Source organism: Dasypus novemcinctus, chromosome 18 (genome assembly GCF_030445035.2).
Source record: "Dasypus novemcinctus isolate mDasNov1 chromosome 18, mDasNov1.1.hap2, whole genome shotgun sequence".
Lineage (NCBI taxonomy): Eukaryota > Metazoa > Chordata > Mammalia > Cingulata > Dasypodidae > Dasypus > Dasypus novemcinctus.
In genome coordinates, this window is record NC_080690.1 from 68,613,372 (window position 1) to 68,624,883 (window position 11,512).

General features: G+C 50.7%; 1 pseudogene; it reads left to right on the forward strand.

Annotated features, from left to right (window-relative positions):
* The first annotated feature begins 1,272 nt into the window (after window positions 1-1,272).
* On the forward strand, window positions 1,273-2,429 carry LOC101428466 (zinc finger CCHC domain-containing protein 17-like; annotated as a pseudogene).
* Window positions 2,430-11,512: the final 9,083 nt, after the last annotated feature.

An 11,512-nucleotide genomic window follows, 5' to 3' on the forward strand; every position in this document is an offset into this window, starting at 1 on the left:
CGTAATTAGTCTTGTTTTAAAATTTCTTCTGTGTCAGTTTCAGAAAGAGTATTTCCCAAAGAATTTGTCTATTTTCATTAAGTTGTCAAATTAATTGTTATAAAGTTTTCCATAACATTCTAATTTCCATTTGATTTATTTATAGCATTAAAGATATTTCAGATCTCAGGTAAGAAGAAAGGCTAACGTCAATCATTTCAACATCATCTTAAGAAGTTGGAAACAGAACAGAAAAGCAGACCCAAAGGGAAAAAATAATAAAGATGAGAGAAGCAATTAATAAAATTAAAAACAAATGTATGCAAAGATGCAAATATTGAAAGTAAAAGGATGGTAAAGATATATTATGCAAGTAGCAAACTTAACAAAGCTGGAGTGGCTCTCATATCAGACTAAATAGACTTCAAAATCAAAAGTTATTAGGGATTAAGAGGACATTTATAATCATTAAAGGATCAATCTCTCAGGAAGATATAACAATAAAAACATATGTACTGGGAAGTGGACTTGGCCCAGTGGTTAGGGCGTCCGTCTACCACATGGAGGTCCGCGGTTCAACCCCGGGCCTCCTTGACCCGTGTGGAGCTGGCCATGCGCAGTGCTGATGCGCGCAAGGAGTGCCGCGCCACGCAGGGTGTCCCCCGCGTTGGGGAGCCCCACGCGCAAGGAGTGCACCATAAGGTGAGCCGCCCAGCGCGAAGGAGGGAGCAGCCTGCCCAGGGAATGGCGCCGCCCACACTTCCAGTGCCGCTGCCGACAACAGAAGCGGACAAAGAAACAAGAAACAAGACGCAGCAAAAAGACACAGAAAACAGACAACCGGGGAGGGGAGTGGGAAATAAATAAATAAAAATAAATCATTAAAAAAAAAAAAAAAAAAAAAAAAAAGAAAGTGCAGCCTGCCCAGAATGGTGCCGCCCACACTTCCCGTGCCGCTGACGACAACAGAAGCGGACAAAGAAACAAGACGCAGCAAATAGACACAGAGAACAGACAATGGCGGGGGGGGGGGGGGAATTAAATAAATAAATAAATCTTTAAAAAAAAGGGGGGGGGAGGGAAATTAAAAAAAAAAACAACATATGTACCGACTGAGTGAGTATAAGGAACCTGGAGGGGTTGGCTGTCCAAATCTGGAGGCAGTGCCTCTGTGGTGGGGTCTGAGAGTGGCCCCTCTCAGCCGAAGGTCCTCATTTGGGCCCCCAGTTCCAGCCCTGGACACTTGAACTAGGTTTAGCAGGAGAAAAATGAAGAAACCATAGAACATTAAGGATGAATTCAGGAAGATCCCAGACCATGGAAAACCTGCCTGCTCTCCTGCACTATTTTCCTTTCCTTTTCTTTTCTTTTTTAAAAATATTTTATTTATTTATTTCTTTCCCCTTCCCCCTATCGTCTGCTCTCTTTGTCCATTCACTGTGTGCTCTTCTGTGTCCGCTTGCATTATCAGGTGGTAATGGGAAACCGCGTCTCTTTCTTGTTTCATCTTGCTGCGTCAGCTCTCCGTGTGTGCGGCACCACTCCTGGGCAGGCTGTGCTTTTTTTTTCCACGCAGGGCAGCTTTCCTTGCGGGGTGCATTCCCTGCGCATCTGGCTCGTCTATGCAGGGGCGCCCCTGCGTGGCATGGCACTCCTTGTGTGCAGCAGCATTGTGTGTGGGCCAGCTCACCACACGGGTCAGGAGGCCCTGGAGATCGAAACCTTGACCCTCCATATGGTAGACAGATGCTCTATCAGTTGAGCCACGTCTGCTTCCCTGCACTATTTTCCAAGGCCAAGTTGCTATGGTCACAGACTATAGAGGCGTTATCAAAATCCCAGGCTGCTGGAAGCAAGTTCTGGTCCGCCACACTCACACGTCATCCTGTCGGGTAGATAAGCCCTCAGAGACAGTAGATGTTGGAGACAAAGTGTGGGTGAAGCTTATTGGCTGAGAGATGAAAAACGATAGGATGAAAGAATCCCTCTCCATGAAAGTTGTCAACCCAGGCATGAGGAAAGACCTTGATCCCAACAATGGTATCCTTGAGCAAGAAGAGAGGTGGCAGCGGTCCTTCCAGGATTACACTGGTCAGAAGATCGCCTTGGAGGCTCTCCTGAGCACTACCTGCAAGAGTGTGGCTGTGAAGGCCACTTTGCAAAGGACTGTTTCATGCAACCATGTGGGACAAAATACTCTCTGATTCCTGATGAAGAAGAGGAGAAGGAAGAGGCAAAGTCAACAGAGTTTGAGAAGCCTGACTCCATGAGAAATTCTTCTAGAAAAAGAAGGAAAAGAAGAAAAAGAAACATAGAGAAAGGAAGTCATCTGACTCTAATAGCTCAGACTCTGAGAGTGATACAGCAAGAGGGCAAGGCATGCATCAAAAGACAGCAGGGCAGCAAAGCAGAAGGAAAGGAAGAAGCACAAGAACAAACATACGGAGTGAGAGTGGAGAGGGGAGGAGTGGTTGAGAGAAGGTACTAGGAGCCTTGTCCCTTGAAACTCTGGCTCCTGGAAAAGCTCAGCAGCCTTTCCAGCAGCCCCACCCCACTGACTTCTCTCCGCTGGGAGATGGCTCCCCCTTATGCAGCAGGCAGGTTTGAGAGTTGGATGTTAAGAGCAGCTGCCTGAATGAATTGTTGTTTATCACTCCTGGTTGCTTCGCAAGTGAACTCTGCAGCTCACTCTTTCATTCATTCAACTTCATCCAGCAGATGGTCCCATTGCGCTCTCCAGCTGCCTTTGCCAGAGCTGGATTCCTGTACAGGAGGCCGAGGCTAGAGCCACAGGTACTGCTGTGGCGCTGAGTCTGGCTGTAGTTGCAGAATGGAGCAATCGGCCCTCCCTGCTGGTCTGTCCTTGGTTGATTGGCAGGTGATCTGCTGCACCCACTATAGGGACAGACAAGCTCTTCACTGGCAGCATGAAGGAGCGTGGTAAGAAGTGGTGCTCACTGTTTTGCAGTTCCGCAACATGGTTCCATGCTGAAAATGACAGCCAGTGGCCATACCACCTGCAGTGACTGAGCTTGTGTGTGACATTCCTCCAGACCCTGAACCGGACAGCCCAAGCCAAAACCATTGCTGTACCTTGTATGTGCTACTGTACGAGTCAGTCAGTTCCACCTCAGGTCTCTGCTTAAATTCCTGGCACTTGATGGCACTGTGTTTGGTTTTATACTTAAAAAACAAACCAAGAAACAAAACAACATATGCACCTAATAACAGTGCAAAAATATAGGAAGCAAAAAGCAACAGAACTGAAGGGAGAAATAGGCAATTCGATAATAACAGTTGGAGATTTCAATACCCCTATTTCAATTAGTGTTAGAATAACTAGACAGAAGATCAACAAGGAAATATAAGACTTGAAAAACAGTGTAAACCAACTAGACCCAACAGACACTTATAGAACACTCTAACAATAGTGGAATATACACTCTTCTCAAGGGTGCATGGAACATTCTCCAGGATTGTCCATATGCTAGGCCATAAAACAAACCTCGATAAATTTAAAAGGATTGAAATAATGCAAATTATGTTATCCTACTACAATGGAATTAAATTAGAAATCAATAAGAAGGGAGTTTGGGGAACTAACAAATATGTGGAAGTTAAACAACATACTTCTAATTAACTAATGGGTCAAAAAGAAAACAAAAGAGAAATTAGAAAATACTTTGGAATAAATAAAAATGAAAACACAACATACCAAAACTTATGGGATACAGCTAAAGCAGTCCTTACAGGAAAATTTATAGCTGTAAAAATGCCTTTATTGAAAAAGAAGAAAGATCTCAAATTAATAATTAATTTTACTCCTTAAGACAGTGGAAAAGAAGATAAAAGTAAACTTAAAGTAAGCAGAAGGAAAGCAATATTAAAGATTAGAATGGGAATTAATAAAATACAGAATAGAAAAACAACAGAGAAAAAATTGAAACCAAAAACAGGTTCTTTGGAAAGATAAACCAAATTACAAATCTTTAGCTAGATTGGCCAAGAAAAAAAGAGATAGGACACAAATTCGTAGAATCATGAAATTAAATAGGGGATATCTACTGACCTTTCAGAAATAAAAATGATTTTGAAGTATTAGTGAAAAATTGTATGCCAATACATTAGAAAACTTAGATGAAATGGACAAATTCCTAGAAACAAACTACTGAAACTGACGCAAGGAGAAATAGACAATCTGAAAAGACTTATAACAAGTAAAGTTGAACTAATAATAAAAAAGTTACCCACAAAGAAAAGTCCAGACCCAGATGGTGTCACTGTTGAATTCTATCAAACATTTAAAGAAGAATTAATATCAATTCTTCATTCTCTCTTCCAAAATATAGAAGCTGTGGGGACATTTTTCAACTTATTTTGTGAGACTAGGATATCTCTGATACCAAATCAGACAGAGACGTCACAAGAAAAGAAAGCTACAGACCAATATTTCATAAGAATATGAATGTACCAGACACTATAGGCAGGGCTGACAGCTCAGGAGTTTGGAGCCCTACCAGTGGGCCTTGCTTTGGAATTTATGCTCCCCAGTGTGACAGAGCTGGACTCCTTTGTGGTTTCCCTATACATGGCTCTTTTGCCCTTTCTATGTGAACCTATAGTTAGTACTCAAGTTGATAGGTGTATGTCCAAGAGACTTAAATCTTTGGTCTGCCCATGTGCTAGTTGGGCCCTGAATCTCAACAGAGTTGCAACACCTACTCTCCAGTTTGTTGGACTCACCCAGGACAGCTAACAAGGAGCTGGTGATGGACAATGAGATGGCCAAAGGAACAGAGTGTCTGCCACTGCAAACAAGACAGTTCCATCCATCTACCCCATGGGATCTAAGCCTCCTCTCAATTAGAAATAGAGTGGACATCACCAACTCCAAATCCTCAAATTTGGGGGATGAACCATGGACTAACACAGATCTATTAGTCTATTGTAGACTTATTACTTTTCTAGCAGTGGAAGAACTTTTTATCACTGATATAAAGGCAGTGGTCATCATAGGTTCTGAGGGGAGGGAGGGGGAAGAACAGGTGTAATATATGGGGCATTTTTGGGACATTGGAATTATCCTGCATAACTTTGCACTCATGGATACAAGTCATTATGTATTTTGTCATAACTTACAAAATTGTGTGCGACAGGGTATAAACTATAATGTAAACTATAAACCACAGTTAGTGGCAATGCTTCAATACGTGTTCATCAATTGTAACAAATGGACCACACTAATGAAGGATGTTGTTAACGTGGGAAAGTGTGGGAGGGGGAGGGAGTGGGGCATATGGGAATCCCTTATATTTTTTATGTAACATTTATGTAATTTAAGGTATTTAAAAATGTATTAAAGAAATAATATGGATGCAAAAACCTCAACAAAACAAGGAAACAATAGATATTCTGGAGTGAGGAAAATATTTTCATGACCTTAAGGTAGAAAAAGAGTTTTAAAACAAGGTATAAGCCTAGAGGGCAATTTGATAAGTAGACTATTTTAAAATCGGGGAATTCTGTCCATCAAAAGACACCATCAATAGGCAAAAAGTCAAGCCACAGAGTGTGAGAAGCTATCTGCAACATATGTGATTGACAAATGTTCAAAACAAGAATATATAAAAAGCTAAAAATCAATAAGGATAGAGACACAATCCAGGAAGAAAGTTGACAAGGGACTTGAACAGAGGCCTCGTGAGAGAGGCTGTCCAAACAGTGAAGAATATGTGAAAAGGCAGTCAGCTCCACTGGCCATGAGGAAAATGCAAAATAAAGCCACAACACTCTTCCTCTGCACACCAATGAGATGGTTCAGAAATACAGAGAATGCCAAGTTTTGGAGAGACTATGGAGTGACTGGCAGTGTAAACCTGTAGAACCACTTTAGAAATCTTTAAAGCATTATTTACTGAATTTGAAAAATGCCTCCCCTAAGACCTAGAAATTCCAAATCTAGGAATAAATCAACCAAGAGGCACCCATGTGTGCATCAGAAGACATGGACGAGAATGTGCATAGCATCATTGTTTGTAATAACTGCAAACTGGAAACAAGCTAAATGTACGTCAACTGGATGATGGATCACCTAAAGGAGAACTACACAGACATGCGACTGAGCAGACCGAGGCTTCGGCACCGTGGCTGACACTTGCAAACAATGAAGAAGGAAAGGAGGCTAGCACAAGAGAGGCTTACTCTAGGAGTCTATGCAGACAAAGTTCCAAAACCGGCAAAACTCACTGTAGCGTCAGCAGGTGGCATAATGGTCACCTTTTGGGGTGGTGACTGGGAAGCTCACAGCACAGCCTCGTGTTGCTGAGAAGATCGTTTCTCACTGAAGGGTGGTCGCACACAGGTATTTTCACTTTGCGATAATTCACTCATCTGTGCATTTTCCTGAACAAATGTTGTACTTCAACATGACACTCCCTTAAAATAAAAAAAGGGAAAATTGCTGATGAGAAGGACGCTCATTTGCCAGGGAGGACAAAAAGCCAACGGGGAGACAGCCTGGAGCAGAAGAGCAGGTGGAAATGAACTCTTTTCCAGGGAGTCAACCTGAGGCTCAGATTAATGTGGGCAAAAGGAACCCAGTCTCTAGAAGGAAAGAATCTTGACCAGGAAGTTCAGAAAAAAAAAAAAAAAAAAAAGGAACGCATTTTAAAAAAAGAGAATAGACCTTATTTTATATGCATTTTGCACAGTTCATAACTCTGCATTGGAGAGTTCATAATGTATGCCATGAAAATTCTGCCCAGTCTCTCAGTTTCCCTTCCATGAGGTATCCTCTCACCAGCTCCTGTGGATTCTTCCAGAAGCAGTCTAGGAGCATGGGAGTAAAATTGTATCGATGTCCTATTTTTTTCTTCTTCAAGTTTCTACATTTCCTTGCTTCTCCACTTTGCCTCTCAAGCGTGGTTCAAGAAACCCCTGCTCTCAGAACCAGCCGAGCTATAGCGAGTAGGTAGTTGATGAAAAGATACACTGATGGATGGATGGATAATTTAAAAAAACTATATTAAAATTTGAAAACTGGGTAATATGGGGGCAGGAGGAAAGATTTCAGAGGGCACAAAAATGGAGCTAGAATTTGTATGGAATGGAGGAGAATCACAGGAGTCAGCGTAGGGGAGGAAGAGAGCAGCATCCTGCAGCCGACCAGGGCCATGCCTGGGGCGAGGGTGGGTGCGGGGTGGAGAGAGGGAGGGCCTGAGGAGGGCTGGGAGGACGCAGCCAGGGGACTGGCTGGTTAACAATTTTGATGCACTTAACCTAGTGCCTGGCATATAGTAAGAAGCATGTGTTTGAATTTCTCTCTGCATATACACGTATAGTTTGCCTCCTTTTCTAGTATCTTTCTCTCCATCTCTGTACCTCTTTCACTTCCCTGCCTCTGCTTTCCGAGCTCCTCGAAGGCACGACATGCTCTGGCCCTGGCTGACCTCCCTTTCTGTCCCTAAAACAAACCAAGCTCTGGGCCAGGGGCCAGGAGCGGGGGGGCCAAGGGGGATGAGGGGGGCTCGGAGCTGAAAGGAACTCAAAGTGGTTCCCAGACTGGCGTCATCAGCACCGCCTGGGAACTTGTTAGAAATGCAAACTGGGGACCCCACCCAGTTCCGCTGAATCAGAAGTTCCACGGGGGAGGCCTGGGAATCCGGTATGACCACTTTTCTGATGATTCTGATGCCCGCCAGAATTTGGAAATCGCTGATTCGAGATCGTGCGGGAGCCAGGTTTTCTAGGCGTGACGGTGGAGCTGTATGTCCTGAAGGTGGACACCAGTGGCCCTGTCCCGGAGCACACCCAGGGCCCGGCGTGGGTTCGCAGGGAGCCCTTGGTGCCGGCTTCCCTCCTGAGCATCAGGACAAGTGGTGCCCGAGCGCTCGCGGCGTGGAGATAGCCCCCCTCTACCCGGGGAGCACTGAACTGGGGGAGGAAGGCTTTGCCCAGGGCCAGGGAGATGACAAGGACCTCCAGAGAGGCCAGCTTCTCTGATATGGCGCCTGGCACGTGGAGTTCAAGGCCGTGTGAGGAACATGAGACGCATACCGTGGTGGTCTCCTGTGGAATGGAAATGCCTTCGGGAAACACAGAGCACTCACAACGGACAGGGTCAGCCCGCGATTGTGACGAAGCTCTGCACTCACGTCTGGACGCCGGCCACAGACACTGCCCCAAATGCATCAGGGCGCAGCCGCTCTGTGTGGACTGATACGGGTGACAGCCGCTGCTGCGCGCGGGCAGAGCTGGCCGACACGCCATTCAAATGCCTTCCCTTCTAGATGACACGCCCAACTTCCTGGCAGCGTTCGGCCCAGAGCAAAGCCCACCCCCAAACCACCTAACAGAAGCCCAGACCCTAAAATAAATCCTTTCTAACACCCTCTCCCTGAGAGGTCCCTGGAGTTCCCTCGGGGTGCATTCTCCCTCTTTGGAACCAGACAAGAAACCCAGCTTTGACTCCTGGTGCCCTCCTGGTGTCTGTGGCTGGAGCCTTTGCTGGACATTGTCACAGAGTCAGCCTCAAACACCTCTTAGCCACCAGCCTGTCCCGTCACCTACCCCTCCCAGGAGGGATCCCACTTCTTACTCTTTGCCAGTCTAATAAGCAGCATGTTCAATTGAAGCTCCTGAAAAGCGATGCGCCGGTTGCCTGTGTAAGTCCCAGCTCCTGGGGCTGGGAGCCTCGGCAAAGGGTCATTCACAGAGGAGGGGGCTCAGCCTGGTGTTTAACAGGGCAGAAGCACCGTCCTTCAGGGGCCCCCTCCAGGAGCAAGCTCCTGCACCTGACTTATCCACCGAGCCCGCTCACTCAGCCCCAGGGAACCGGCCCTCCACAACCTTCATCCCACGGGGAAAGCCGGAGCAAAAACCAAACAGCCCAGGGACAGGATGCGCACTGCATGTTCTCTAAGCCCCGGCACTGGACAGCAGCTTCGAGAATGGACTGCAGGGACAAGAGTGTCTTGAGGAGGCCAGAGAGGAGCTGCTGGATCCTCCAGGATAGGGGTGGGGGGTGGTGGCAGCTAGAAAGACAGGGGCCAGTGGGCCAGCGCAGGGGGGCCTCCGGAGGACTGCCTGCAGGCTCCTTTTCCTGGGTGGCGCACTAGCCAGCCAAAGGGGTACTGACGCAAAATACCAGAAACGGTCGGTTTTTATAAAAGGTCTTTATTTGGGGTAGGAGCTTACAGATACCAGGCCATAGAGCATAAGTTACTTTCCTCATCAAGGTCTATGTGGAGCAAGACGGCTGCCGACGGCTGCGAGGGCTCAGGCTTCCTGGGCTCCTACGTTCCTGGGGCTGGCTTCTCTCTGGGTTTAAGGTTTCTTCCTTCCTGGGGCTGGCTTTCTTTCCTCTGCAAACTTAATTCCTGGAGCTCCAGCTTAAGTCTTCAGCATAAAACTCCAACATCAGAAACCCCCAACTCTGTCCTTTGCCATAACTTTTATCTGTGAGTCCCCACCCCTGGGGTGGGGCTCAACGCCCTAATAACTCAATCATGCCTTGGATCAGATTCCAAGCATAATCCAATATCTATTTTTGGAATTCATAACCATATCAAACTGCTACAGATGGGAACCCTCCACGAGAGCCCCATGGGGGCACAACCGAGTTTGTCTTGGCCCCTGGGGTGCTTTTATTTTTAATTTTTTAGGAATTACCAGAGATTGAACAAGGGACCATGTACATGGGAGGCAGGCACTGGACCATTGAGCTACAGCCACATCCCTGCCCAGGGATTTTCCCAGCTCCCAGCAGAGGCCAGGGCAGATGCCGTTAAATAAAAGGATTCATCAAATGGCGAGATGCATGGTGAGGGGCGGGGAACTGCAGGGCGGAGGCAAGAGAGGGAGGGTGCCAGGGCCGGGAGGGTGGGTCTGGGTGGGCGCGTCGTGGAAGATGGGATTTAAACTCCAGACCCTGTGCGGCGGCCTCCTGCGCAGGAACAGAGCAGAAGGGCCGAGGCAGCCGTCGCAGGACCTCATGGGTGAGTGGGGGGCCAGAGGCCTCTGTGAAGGCCTGGGCCCCGGGACGCAGCGGCGAAGGCGGGAGCCTGGGGCCAAGGCTGGGGGGCCCCCGGGCGCGCGGAGGACTGAATCCATCCAGCAAGGCTCCCTGCGCCGCAAAGTGGGGGCGGAATCCCGGGGTTTGGGGAGTGAGAGTAAATGAAGCCGCGGAGCTGAGCAGAGGCCTCGGCGGTGGGTGGAAGGGCGCGGGGGCAGGGGGAGGCGGGAGCAGCCTCGGCCGTGGCCGCGTCATAGCGGAGGAGCCTCTGCCGGGCCCATTTCAGGGATGCGGACACTGAGGCCCAGAGGCGGGCAGGGCCTGGGGGCCGCAGGGCTCAGGTCCGGGTCTCAGCGCAGGGCCTCGGGCCAGACGCCCCCCTCTGGCCCCGCGCCGCCTCCGCCTCCAGGGCCCGAGCCCCCCGCCTGCTCCCAGGGCCTGGCCCGGGGGCGCGGGGATGGGGGGAGCCCCCGGGCGGCGGGGCTGCCTGTAGGCCGGGTGTGACCCCTCACCCCGCGCAGAGCCCTCGGCAGCGTCGGGCGCGCTGCGGCGGCGGCGGCAGGAGCGCACCGTCTACAGCGCGGAGCAGCGGCGGGAGCTGGAGAGGGAGTTCGCCGCGGGCCAGTACCCGGCCTACGAGGAGCGCAGCGCGCTGGCGGCCAGGCTGCACCTGGACCCGCGCCACGTGCAGGTCGCGCCCGCCGCCCGCGCCCCCGGCCCCCACCAGAGGCGTCCCCCACCAGAGGCGTCCCCCACCAGAGCGCCCCCCACCAGAGGCGCCCCCCACCAGAGGCGCCCCCCACCAGAGCGCCCCCCACCAGAGCGCCCCCCACCAGAGGCGCCCCCCACCAGAGGCGCTCAGTGTTGCCCCCTCGCGCCGCCGGCTCCCCGCCCCCGAGCCGCCCCAGGCCCCCACCCGGCGTCTCCCTGCACCAGCTCAGAGCGGCCCTCTGGGGCCTGGGGCCCCTCTGGGGCAGACCCCTCCCTGGGCTCCTCCGCCCCCGGGTGCCCAAGCCCTGCCCCTCGGGCACCCTCCCCGCCCCCTCGGCGCCCTGAGCCCCAGGGTCCTTCTCTTGCGGTCTGCGGGCGGGAGGGGGCGCGTCTCCAGCAGCAGCCTCGCTGCAGGGCGGACGGGGTGCGCGGGGCCTCCCCTCACAGCTCCTCACGCCCCCTGTGTCCCCCCCACCCCCCAGGTGTGGTTCAAGAACCGCCGCGCCAAGCACTCGCGGCAGGTGAAGCAGCAGCAGCCGCAGCAGCGAGTCCCCGAGCAGCTGGGGGCCCGCGACGGCCCGGGGCCCGGAGCCCCTGCCCCTGCCCCCCCTTCCCCTGCCCCTGCCCCTGGCCCTGGCCCTGCGGGTCCCGAATTCCCGGGGGGCCCAGCTTTCTGCAGCCGCCCTCCCCCGGGCCCCGTGGGAATCTTCGCAGCAGTAGACCCGTTTGCCTCCAGCCGGGGCCCGTCCTGGGGGGCCCCCGCGCGGGGCGCTGCGGCCGCGCCAGCCCCCGCCCCCGTCTGGGCTCAGC